This window comes from Gavialis gangeticus, unplaced genomic scaffold, assembly GCF_001723915.1.
Source record: "Gavialis gangeticus isolate Ggan-Ray unplaced genomic scaffold, GavGan_comp1, whole genome shotgun sequence".
Classification (NCBI taxonomy): Eukaryota; Metazoa; Chordata; order Crocodylia; family Gavialidae; genus Gavialis; species Gavialis gangeticus.
The window spans coordinates 110,380,557-110,392,439 of NW_017729025.1; positions in this window are offsets into that span (position 1 = coordinate 110,380,557).

An 11,883-nucleotide genomic window follows, 5' to 3' on the forward strand; every position below is an offset into this window, starting at 1 on the left:
CGATCTTGGTGCCCTCATGCCCTGCTGTTGCTCGCCCAGCCAGGGCGAAGCTGCAACTTGTCCAGGAGGCACGGGGAGGCTGGAGTGGTTTCTGCTGCTGCTTGCCACTTGTCTGACGCAGTAGAGAGTCACCATCTCGTGCCTCCCTGCCCTGGCTGTGCGATTGGCAGGAGGGCATAGTCCCCACTCCCAGCACCTTCTGCCACCCATCTGGAGCGCAGCCCGGTCGGCCCACCCTGTGCAGATCCAGGAACACATGCCCACTCTCAAGCCCTCCTGGACTGATGGCAAGACCTACTGGAGGAGCCATCAGAAAAGCACAGTGGCAGAAGCCCTCCTCCCTGAGTCCCGTGCCCCCCTACCCCAGCTGGGCAGCTTGTTCCAGCCCCAGCCCCAGCCCCAATCCCTCCCTCACAGTGAGGGCCTTGACCTTCCCCCCCCACGCCCCTTCCCTCCCCCCTCCACCCACCACAACAAACTTACCAGCTGGAGGCAGCTGTGTCCAGTGTCATCAAGGACTGCTGCCTGTTTAGCCTATGGCTGAATCTCCAAATCAGCACCGAATCTCTCTGAATCGATTCAGAGTCTTCCGATTTGATTTTGACCTTTTAATGGGTCTTCTGATTTGATTTGAATTCAGAGGTTCAGCCACTGAATTGAGCTGAATCTCCTCCAAAACAAATTGGCTACCAAAGCTTTGCGCAGCCCTAGCTTTCACCCTGTGATTCAAGCAGTAGTGGGAATTTTTTTTCCCATGCTACTGAAATAAACAATCCTGAGCCCAATAATTTGTGGTTGAATGCTTTCTTCCTTTTCCATGAGGATATCTTTTGAAGTGTTTACTGAGAAGCATGAGACTTATATCTTTTTAAATATTTCATGTGTGTTTAGGCAGTGCAGGATGAGTGGTTTAAACACAGAATCCAAGTGCAGGACAGCTGAAATAGTCTGAAAGGAAGATATAGCTCCTGGATCACTGAATCCAACAATATCATCATATCATGTAAAAAACTCCTCCAAAAACTCATTGATCACCAATTTAAAAGTAAGGGGCATTTGTTTGTTTGTTTTGCCTCCATTATTCTAATTGTTTCAGGATCTCCTTTTTCTGCTATTTAGGAATCCTGTTCTAAGTCCCAGCCTAAATTTACTCATGGCCAGTTTATACTCCTTTGTTTCTATACCAAGCTTAAACTTGTATCCCCTGAAGTATCTATAAAAAGCAATCATATTCCATTCCAACTTTAATTTCACTAAACAAGCCAAGCTCTTTTAGACTCCTCCTGTATGATATATTTTCCTGTCCCCTGATCAACTTAGTAGCCCACCCACCATCTCTTCCAGTGTGAGTTAATCTTGAAGAAAGTGCCCAGCCCCACCTTCCAGTTCTTTAAAAAAAAGAAAAAGCCCTGCACTCACACCAGCTGCTGCAGTCGCTGTCAAGGCTTCTGGGGGCTTGTGGCAGAGGCCCCCATGCAGCACAGGGAAGTGGGAGCAGCAGGGATAACTTTCTATGATTCTATAAAATCTATTCCATTTAGATACCAAGGTTATGGATCCAGTATAAAGCCTAATTGAAACAGAAAGTTACAATAGATTATCTATCACACTATCTCCTTTGGAAATGTTCCATGTCTTCATAGATCCAGCTCTTCAAAGCTTTCCTTTGATGAATTGCATCATATTATTCCTAGTAATAATACCCTTGTGCACATTAAATATTTCCTCTTTGGTGTTTATTCTCTTCCAGTATTTGCGGACAGTTAAAACGGCTTCCTGTTGGTCATCACTTATTCCTGTTATATTTAGTTATCTCTTTTTTTAATCTTTCCTCTTAAGTCAATCCAGCTACTTAATGATTTTGTTGTCCTCCTTTGGACTTCTTCCCATTTATCAATACCTTGTTAAAGAATGCCCATAACTAAACAAACGTACACAGCTTACTTCAAAAAATAGATGCATCTAAAGGTAATGTAGGTACCTCATCTGCAGCCACTGCCGTATTCATAATTCACAGTATCATTTTACTAGAGCTGAATCAAGATTTGCAGCCATATTGTTCTTCATACTACCTAAAGTTATCCCATTGTTATCTGGTCTTTCTTCTAGTTTATATGTAGTCACCTCTTGTCTCATTTTATACTATGAGCCCCTTTGGGGCTAAGAACCATCTTTCTATTGTGTGTTTGACCATCTTGTAGTATAACAGGGCCTCAAACCTGCAATAAGGGAAATGATGATGATGATGCTAAAGATGATAGTGCTGTACCTATATCATAAATCAAATAATTCCTTTATTAGCCATCAGAAATTTACAAGCTTTATAAAACTGTTCTTTCCAAAACTAAGTTCTAATAAAATTGCAAAGAACAGATTTGAAAATTGAAGCTTTTGCCTCTAAATAAATTCTCATCAGGAAATCTCAGCAAGATGTTTCATATACCAAAAATGTGTACTCATATAAATAGTATCACCTGCAGTGTTGCTGTCTAAGAAATTACTAATACTAGTCATACTTGGTGTGGAAAACTGGGGACAGAGAAAGAGGGGCTGTGGACTTCCATTAACCTCAGCTTGTAGCATTGGGTTACAAAGAAAACATTCCTTATTCCTAGGCCTCAGAGTGTAGACTACAGATAGTAATTTATTTTCTCTCAGGGATGCTGGAAGAGAGAGCTTTAAAAGGGCCTCTTTGTCTTTCCATTTCTCATATGGCATTTGAACTTCTGAATTTCCTTACAGTTTTATTATTGCGCACCCAGATTGGAATTGAGGTACTCGACATGAAGCGTGTGGTCCTCAGCTGTGAAAATATAAATCTAGCTTTGTTAATTTTTTTCCAAGTTCAATATTTCATTCATGAGTATGAAAACATAGATTTGGCATATGCCTTTGTTTGAGCTTGAAGGAAGGGAATATAAACCATTCAAAATGCTCTACATGGGATTTTTGTAGTTTTTTTTTTAAACAGGCAGCCCCTGGCTTGCTAATAATGGCACAGTCAGTTGACAACTTAATTTACTGTTTAATATGAGCAATAGAATGGGGAAAGGGTAGAGATGGGTAGAGAGAAAAAAAGAGATAAAACTAAAAGTATGAGGGAGGAAGAAAAAGAGAGTAGAAAAAGAAACAAATGTTTTCAAGGGTGGAGGATAAAATAAAAATGCAATAAACACCAGCTTCCTAGTGCTACTGCCTATTTGACTTTCCTGGTTTTAAGAGACTGTGCAACTCTCCATTGAAATAACTTCAGACAATTCAAAAGGAACATTGGCAGCAAGCAGAAATCGTAAGCAATCTGGAGAAGTTTCAAGAACTTTTTTTTTTTTTTTTGCCTTTGCTTTCCAGTTAGAAACAAATTTTGCAGCAGAAGAGAGAACTCTGGCTCAGGCCCTTCCCCTGTATGTTCCAGATCCCTGGCAAAAGTCTTTTTTTTTCCTTCCTTCTTAATCATAAGATCCATCCCAGGTTTTTATGATATATTTCTACATGATGTCTAGAAATAAAAAAGAGAGAAAGAAGAAAGAAAGTAAAGAGAAAAGAAAAACCTGGCATGTTGTTAAAGGGGAAAACTAAAAAATACTAATAACATTTTCCAAATCATTAAAAATATGCTCCTTAGATGTGACAAATATGCTCCCTGCATGTGACAAATGACATATGCATCTCCTTGGAAGTATGCCAGACAGAGCCTGATTCATGTCCCCTTCAATACAGTAAACAGCGGTGCAAGGGAGGCAGAGTGGGAGCAAAACCCCTACTACTGGGCACATCTACCCAGGATGTTTACTGCAGTTGCCTAATTAGCTCTGCAGTCTTGTGTCTACATGTGCAGTACTATAAGGATGGAGGAAACTAATTAAATACAAGTACTATCCTGCTGCAGAATTTTTTCATGTGAAGTAATGCATGTATAGACACTGACCCAGCTGGCTGAGTGGGCTACCAGCTAGCCCCACACTGTAGCACCCTCATGCCATAGCCAGCCCCTCTGCAGCACAGTGAGCCAGGCTGGAGCAGCCCCAGGCTAGCAGGGTGAACTCCTGGGCTCCTTACCAACCAGAGCTGCTCTAACCTGGCTCAACATGCTGTGATCCTGGGTATATGTGCAAATGATGCACCTGGGAGCAATACACTCCAGCACAATATGCATTGGAGTTTATGGCCTCATGTTAATTGCATGTGTAGACATGACCACTGAGAAATTAAGATGCTTGAATGAGGATTATAGGAAGAAAAAGTGTAAGGGGATAGCTGGATTGGAAATAAGATATAATGCATTGCACTTCTAGGTCCTGAGTTGGGTCCCAGTTTAGTCTTGCATAACTGAAAAGACTTTTCAATCTGCTGGTTACTGAGAATCTTGGTATGGGTAGAACCAGTAGTTCCACCTATTTCTAAGGCCATGCAATACTAACTATTTTAAGATCCTATTGTAAAATGTTTGGCCCAACTTTGATGTGAAAGTTTCTGCCTCCAGCTGAATTTTTTTTTTTGTGGACATTTTCAGTCAAGCCGATTCAACTATTTCCAAGATTGAATCTAAGGATAATTGTACTGTTTAACTCATGGATACAGCCCACAAGCTGCATCTGGCCCACAGAGCTGTTCTATCAACCCCACTTGGGTACTGGTTCGCCCAGGGAATTTGGGGGTGAGGCTAAGAAGGGACAGAACCTGCTGTAGCAGGGCACTAAGGTGCCTGCTACTGAAAAAGCAGCAGTATGGGCTCAGGTATTGGTTGCTAGGGGCAACCAGGAGGAGCTAAGGGCCCACACCTGGTCAGCTGACCGGAAGGGGCAGGGCTGACCACTATAAGACCCAGATAGGAGGCTGTCGGTGCTCTCGCTCTCTCTCAACTGGCAGCCAGACAGAAGGAGTACTGTTTGACCAAGGAAAAGAGCTCGGCCCTGAAAGAGGAAAAGGGAAAGGCCTGGATGTACAAGCCACTAGTTATATGGGTGAGAGATGTTGTGTGGTTTAGAAAATGTTTTAGCCAGGAGGTTTAGATTTGTGTTATAGCTGATTGGCTTGTGTTATTGCTTTTGTTGTTACACTGGAGGACCGGGTGAGGCTTTTAGGTGTTGGAGGAGGCCTCGTAGGGGCTCCACGGTAGCGTGGGGACCCCAGTGCCAGAGGGCACAATGTTCAGGGGTGTATTGACCCCAGCCCCAGACCAAAGGGGATCAGCGAGATGCCCCAGAGCAAAGGGGGGCAGCGAGATGCCCCAGTGGGGTGCAGGCTGCGAGGTGAGCCAGACAGCGCCCATGGGGCACGGAGACGGAAACTGACTGAACAGCATCCGGTACATCTGCGAGGCTTGGGGCGTGGTACAGGGATGGTTGGAGCCACGTGTAGCCCATAAGGCTGGAGTACACTTAGTCACCCAAGACAGAACACAGACTGGGATACATCAGGGCACCATGTCAGAGAGGACAAAAGGGCAGCCTCCCTTAAACATTATTAACATCAAAGACGTGGGAGGAGAGATGGTGAGGGTGCTTTGACACCAACTTGGCACGGTAGGGGGTGCTAGGGGAGTTCACGGCCACCCCTAGGACCCCGCGCTGTCACACCTGCCATAGAAACTAGGGCCCTAGAGCCCTACTGGACATGACCCTCAGTGGCAGGCAGGTAACATAGAAGCTCACCCTGCGGTCCCTAGTTCCATCACCACTACTATTTGTACTGCTACCTGCCCCATTACTTCCACTGTTGGCCACCATGACTGGTGTTATATAAATTGGGACTGCCTGGGCAAGGGAACTGTGATTGGAAGCCAGTGGTGTGGAGAAGTCATAGAATTTAAAAATAAAAGGAAGCCAGTGTAAGAGACTGTGTGTAGGTGAACAAACTGGGGCTAGGAGCTTGGATGGGGAATACAGACTGGGATAAAGATGATATGAGGAGTCAACAGGTAAGACTGGGAGTGGCTGTGAGTGTAGGAGGGGAAGGAAAGCAAGATTGAAAGTAGGAGTCAAACCTGATGATGAGGCAGAGTATAAAGTGGAAAAGTTGGATTGATTGACCAAAAATATTTAGGACAAAGAACAAGAGGTGGGAAAGATGTGGGATGAGGAGCCAGGAGATTGGGATTGGGAGTAGGCATAAGGGAAAACCTAACCTGGGCCTCAGACTGGAAGTGAGAGAGGGGGGCCAGTTTGAAGGAGATGGGGCAAAAGTTGTCAAGTGGCAGGGGGAAATGGAGAGAAGAACTAGTACCCTTCTTTCTATACTCCTTTCCAGGGGATTCCTCCAGTTTCAATATTCCCCTCAGATCCTGTCAACAAATGTCTCTGAAACCTATAGAAACAGGGTTTCTTCTCCCTGTAACACTGGTCTACATAGGGAGAACAGCTCCCTATTGACGTTAGTTACACTATTAGTTCAAATGACAGAGTAATATAAAGGTTGAATTTTTACTAATGACCCAAATGTCACTAGTAAAACTTGCCATTAGTGTCAAAATGATGCCATGTGATTTGTTTTTTCCAATTTGCTTCTTAAAATAAACTAGGATATTACAAGGGTGTAGGTTGTAGCCATGTTGGTCCAAGAACATAAGCAGACAAGGTTCTTTGGGTGAATCTGATATCTTAGTTGGTCTAATAAAAGTTATCAGATTCACCCAAAGAACCTTGCCTGCCTAGGATATTACACTTAATTTAAATAGTGTAAAAATAACATTACCAAGGTTGCAGTTAAGAAATGAAAAGTTTGGAAATTCCAGAACAAAAATGTAACAATTCAGCGTACTGTCTGTACTCATGAGGCAGTAGCCCTTAATTACATGATCACATTCTCTTTTTTTTACCCCAGAGAAAAGTCACTCAAACCAAACTTTTCACAGGAGAACACTGGCAGGTGTTTCTTATTTTCTGGGTGCCAAGTTGATAGCCTCAAATCTGTTTCCCACAGAGTTTGACTCAAGACAAAGGGAATTGTGATTTGAACAACTCAGCTTTGGTACAGCATTACATACTGAGTGTGTCTACGTGTGAAAATGCTTCTGGGTGGGTTTACTCTACACCAATTTACTCTACAGTAAACCCACCACAGGTAGAAATTGACACGTGCACAGATGTGGGAGCAGATTTGTTGCTCCAGGCAGCAGTCTGCTTCCACCCCCTCTGGACCTATGCCAGCCCCCACAGAGGCTGGCAGGGAACACGGGGCCAGGAGACACCTGGAGGCCCTCAGGACCCTAGGTAAGGCCTACCCTAGGAGCCTACCCTATGCAACATGAGGCAATGTGCCATGCCAGAGCGTATGAGCGTTTCCTGTGGGGGCCAGTGCAGGGCTTGATAGGTTAGGTGGGGGCTGGTGCAGGGCCAGAGGGGGTGGGAGCAAACTGCTGCCACCCTGGGCAGGTGTCTACATGTGCAGTGATGCAGGAGAAGATTTGCTGTTCCTGGCAGCAGACTGCTGCCACTCCCTCCAGCCCTGCACCAGCCCCCACCTGACCCCTCCAGCCCTGCAGTGGCCCCCACAGGAAACACACATACACATGGTCTAGTGCAGCATGTTGCCTTATAGGGTAAGTCATATACTGAAAAGTTAGGAAGGTGGCCTGTGCAATCTTAAATTATCTGGGAGCTGTCTGCTTCTGGGGCAGGCTCTGGTACCAGAACCCAGGTGAGGACAATGTTCCCCTGCCTTGGTAGCAGGGAACTCCCAGCCCTGGCTCCCCAAATGGGGGCAGGGTGCTTGCAAAGAGCTGCAGGAGAGGAGTAGGTCCTAGCCCCCTGCCCCAATCCACCAGTGGGGCAGCTAGCTAGGAGCTTGTTCCCAGCCCTCGCTCCACTATTGCAGAACTGGGGCTTGAAGCTCCCTGCTGTCTGGTCAGGAGGACATTAAAGGTGTCAGAGGTGGAGGTCTTTCTGGTGGCAGAGCCCACCACAACAGGCAGCTCCCAGGGGCAGGGAGCAATCTCCTGCCCCCTGCTGCCTGGCTGATAGGGAGCAAATTTGCTCTCAGTCAGCCATCTACACATGCTGTACTGTACAGTAATTACTCACAAGTAAACTTGCTACTTGTATTTACAGGTAGCAAATTTACTTGCAGTTAGAGAAAATTACTGTGAGTAAACATCTGCATGTGTAAACGGTGATGCTTACTGCATAGTAATTAGCTTTAATTTTGAGTAAAGCATCTTGTGTAGATGCACCTACTCTGAACAATCAGATGCTAAGTGTCTGGACACCTAGAATAACTTGATATTTTTTACTTTAGTTTCTGTTGCGTCTCAGTTCCCCATCTGTAAAATGTGGCTAATACCCTCCCCCCCAGGTCACAGGGCACTATGAAAATAAAGCAGGGTGCTGACAGAAGCAATATCTGTCTTGTGATCAGCCCCCTGAAAGCACTGTATAGCCATGCCCTGACAGAAGTGCATGGCTGCAGAGAGTTTTAAAAATGCCCAATCGCATGACAATTAACCCTGATTTAATGAGGTTTCAGACGAAGGTGCCCTAGAGCAGAGAGCCTCCATTAACTTCCGTTTGTCCCTGCATGAGAGCAGGGCTGGGCTACATCAGCACAGACCTACCCCCAGTGCTGTCTTCAGGATGGGAGGGGGAAGAAGGCAGAGGAGGGAGCTGTGGTCTAGGATTTGCCCATTCTGCACTTGAGGGTGGGGAGTGGGTGGATTGGAGCCCCCCGCATCAGGTGTCTCCAATCCACCTGCACCCCAGAGAACTCCAGGTGGGGGGCTCCAATCCACCAAGCCCCTCCCAATTGCAGGCTGGGTAAATCCAAGACCAGAATCCCCTCCCCATTCCCATCCTGAAGATGGCACCAGAATCTCCAAGTCCAAATCAAAACAGAAGACCTATTAATCTCTCTGAATTGAATCTGAAGCCTCCAAATTGATTCAAAGATTTGGTCATAAACTGTACAGTCAGGCATTGTGGGGGCAACTTGAGGTGCAGCCAGATGAGACCCGGCTTGAGCTGGCAGCCCAGGGGAAACTGGATTGTCTGGCTGCTTCCCCACTGGGGTGAGGCAGGCAGTGCTGGCAGACCCAGGAGAAGCCACAGGGGTTAGGGGAAATGATCGGGAGCTGGGGAATCCAACTGGGAACTAGGGAATTTAACTGGGAGCTGGGATCAATGATTGGGGGCTGGGAGAACAAACAGAGGCTTCCCCCCAGCTCCTGGTTTCAATCCCCAACTCCTGATTCAATCTCCCAGCTCTGTGACCATTCCCCCCAGCCCTGTGGCTTCTCATGGGGCTGCCAGCTCAAGCTGTGGCACGTCCAGCTGCCCCCCGGCTGCCCTCCCATTAGGGCAAGGCAGGCAGCCTTGGCAACCCTGGGAGAAGCCGCGGGGTTGTAGGGGAATGATTGGGGAGCGTGGGGAATGAAAATGCCAATTGATTTGTCATGTAGATATACTATAAGTCTGTCTAAGCTCTGTAGTAACTTATTATTTCAGTTTGAGCTCAGTATCCTCAGCTAGAACTTCCTCCCCGAACAACTTTGTTACTTTCCATGATGGCTAAGCAGAGAGGCATCACTGAGGTTGGGGTGAAGCAGGAATATGGGGGACCTCCATCCAGAAAGTATGTAATAACCCAACCTACCTCATCACAATAGGCTTACCATTAGAAGAAAATATAGGTTCATTCAAACAAGAATCCAGTAAAAAGAAAAGTCCTTGCAGTCCTGCAGCAGGAATGGTTCAATAGCAGCAAAATCCCAATCAAAAAGTGAAGCTGTGCTCTGAAGCTCAGAAAGTTGCAGGTTTGATAGAGAAGGCACTTTCCATGAATATGACTTCTTCTGAGGATGCCCTGTCACAGCTCTTGGAATGTTCAGGACAAGGAACCTCCAACAATGGTAAAACCACAAATCGTAGTTAGACAGACAGACAGACAGACTTTGACAAGACATTTATTCCGGGAAGGGTGACAAATGGTGGGCAGTAGAAATTATGTACAGCTCGGTCCAAGGATCTGGGCCTCGAGGACAAAGCCTAGGCTCATGGTCTGCAAGGCCTGCCCGCACACTTTATATAAAAAAAACAAAGAACAAAAGAAGTATTTACATATATACAGTTCTTGCCAGTGAGGACACCCATGGGGGCCTCAGACCATCAGGGTCAGCCCACCTGGACAAAGCCCAAGGTCTCAGCTCACTGGGTGCGCCTCTGCACCTTGAGGAGCTGGTGGTGTCACAAGGCAAGGAGCAGGCGTCCTGCCTTGACTCGGCACAGTGCCCCTTCAACAGCCCAGTGTTCCTCAAAGGTGGACACCATCCACCGGAGGACCACATGCTCGAATTCAAGAAAGAGGCGGGCCTGCACCAGCAGGCAGAAAAGCTGCAGGGTGTCATGCATCCCAGTCCCGGTGAGCCGGTTTTCCCGGCTCTTCAGGGTGGCCATCTTGGCCTGGCCCACCAGGAAGTTGGCCAGGCTGACTGACTGGCCCGCTCAGCCGCCCGGTACAGGAAGAAGTGGATGTAGGTTTCCGCTGAGAAGTCCTGGCCCAGTGCCCGAAGCAGCGCCCCAAGGGCAGCAAAGAGCGGCTGCAGTCGGGGGCAGTTGAGGAAGGTGTGGAAAATGTCCTCTTCCAGCACCCCTGGGCAAAAGGGGCAAGCCGCTGAGGCCACTCGGTCCAGGTGGCGCACAAAGGTGTCAGTGGCCAGGATGCTGTGCACCAATCTCCACTGGAGGTTGCTGGGGTCTTCTTGGCGGTGGGCGCCTTGTACAGCGTACACCACGCTGGGGTCCCAGGCCATGCCAGGCACCACCACCACGTGGTGTCGAGGCAGCTGGCCAGCACCTGGGCACGCCGGGTGCACACCACCCATGTGTAGAGTCCATTCTGGGGCAGCGTGCCAAAGGGGCAGCCCGTTTTGCTGCTGGGGGGCACAGGGAGCCTGAGCAGTGTGTTGGGCTGGTCGGCCAGCTCGCTGGCCACCGCTGGGATGACCAGCAGCAGTGGGAAGGCGTCACCTGCGGCGTCTGCAGTGGGAAGGGCTTGGTGAGCCTGGAGGTAGCCTTCTAGGGCGGTTGCCGCTTCCGTCGGGAGGGCAGCCCTAACAGCGTGCAGAAGCCGGCCCGCAGTGTGGACAGAGCGCAGCGCCATCCAGGCAGCCAGGGCTTCAGGTGACAGCCAGCCCGACTGAGCAGGGTCCAAGAGGTGCCCCAGGTGGGTGGTGTGCGCCTCGATGAGAGCAGCCATAAGGCTGGCGGAGGCCAGACTTGGCACGACATGCTGCAGGGCCAGGTTGTGGACCAGGGGCTCCTGAAGCAGCTGCGGGAAACGCAGGCACCTGGCCTGGGGGCAGAGATGGAAGGCAGCCTGCCAGGCCTGCACCATGCTCCAGTAGAACAGGGGGAGGACCGCCCCGTTCAGGAAGGTGAGGTCCAGCATAAAGAGCTCCCGGTCAAAGCCAAGGCCCCCCACTCGGTGCAGGAACCGGCACGCCAGCTGCCACCATGGGAGGTGGTCCTCGGCATACAGGAGCCGCTGGAGGGCTTGCAGGCAGTAGGCAGCCATCCTGCTGGCCACGTTGATCAGGCCCTGGCCCCCCTCGGCAGTAGGCAAGTAAAGGGCAGCTTGCGGGAGCCAGTGGCGTCCATCCCAGAGGAAGTCCACTAAAACCACTGCAGTCTCTCAAGCCTCACCTGGACCTACGGTGAGCGAGGATTTAGTTAGGGAGCTTCTGGAGGGGCTGGATGTTTTTAAGTCAGCTGGCCCGAATGATCTTCACCCTAGAGTCCTAAAGGAAATGGCTGGGGTCATTGCAAGTCCCCTGGCACGGCTTTATGAACACTCATGGTGCTCTGGAGAGGTGCCGGAGGACTGGAAGAGGGCCAACGTGGTTCCCATCTTCAAAAAGGGGAGGAAAGAGGACCTGGGGAACTACAGGCCAGTCAG